Consider the following 1,452-nt stretch of genomic DNA (forward strand, 5'->3'; position numbering starts at 1 on the left):
GAATCTTTCTAAGAGTAGAATGTGAACATTTTAAAGCAATAACTGAGAAAATGACATGAAGGCTGTGTTGACCAGTTTGATGGAAGTATTTCAGATTGCATGTGAAAACCCCACACTGTACCCCACACTGTACCCCAGAACATTAATGTACATAGTTACCATTCGATAAACAAACAAACAAACAAACAAACAAACAAAAAACAAGTATTGAGGCTCAGTGCCCTTGGCCCCATGGTTAGGGCATTGGCCACATACACTGGGTCTGGCAGGTTCGAACGGTCCAGGCCTGCTAAGCAATGATAACAACAACAATAAATAGCCAGGCATTGTGGTGGGCACCTGTAGTCCCAGCTACTTGGGAGGCTGAGACAAGAGAATTGCTTAAGCCCAAGAGTTTGAGGTTGCTGTGAACTGTGATGCCACAGCACTCTACCGAGGGTGACATAGTGAGACTTTGTCTCAAAAAAAAAAAAAAAGTATTGTCTGGAATAGATACCACTTTGGAAACAGACTGAAGTCCCTTTAAGTAGTAAAGAGCAGATGAAATCTCCAGGAAGAAAGTTTTTGTGGAGGTTTGAAATGTTTATTTGCAGCTAGCTCTCAGATTAGTTAATCCCACAACACCCTATTAGTTTCTCACTCTTGCTCAAGCTGGTCTCAAACTCCTGAGCTCAAGCAATCCACCTGCCTTGGGGCCTCCCAGAGTGCTAAGATTACAGGTGTGACCCACCGTGGCCCAACCAAAAAGAAAACTTTCTTCATTCTCTCCCACTTTTAATAAAAATGTGGAGATGAGGAAAGATAAATGTCTATAAAATTTTTAAATAATTTTGCTGTTAGTAACATTAAGATGTTTCACCTTTAATAGTTTTCTCATGAAGTTTTAACGCTTTTGATGAATTAGGCTTAAAACTATGATGTATTGATGAAACAATTCCACATTTTCCTCCCAAATTTGCATACCAATGAATTAAAATAATTTTTTATCATCACGGCATTACAAATTACTGGACTCGAGAGAAACTCGCATCTCTCTTGCTTTCCGCCTGCTTCTATGAAACAGGCTGAAACTTGAAAACCAAAGACACCAGCAACCTTCCAGCAAACAAAGGCGGTCATTATGCTTTCGGCACTTAGGAGCTTCTGCCCTGCCAGGCAGATACAGAGAGTACTCATCTCCTTCCAACTCTGAAATCCCTTGACTTCCTCTTTCTCCTTCTCTCTGTCCAGGGCCTTTTGAGAGAGATGGCCAATAAGCCCCTTGTTTCAAATCTTGTAGGAACAAGTAGATGTTCCTCTCACTGTCCACTAAACTGTAAGTCCTTTGAGGATACAGGAAGGCATCCACCAATCTCAAGATCAAAATGCAACAGGAGGAAGTCTGCAAGCAAAGAAGGTGCTACCCACCACCAAGTTTACTTACAAAAACAACAGAATCACTGGGGATAGGGA

This window comes from Otolemur garnettii, unplaced genomic scaffold (genome assembly GCF_000181295.1).
Source record: "Otolemur garnettii isolate 467f Iridium unplaced genomic scaffold, OtoGar3 scaffold00214, whole genome shotgun sequence".
NCBI lineage: Eukaryota > Metazoa > Chordata > Mammalia > Primates > Galagidae > Otolemur > Otolemur garnettii.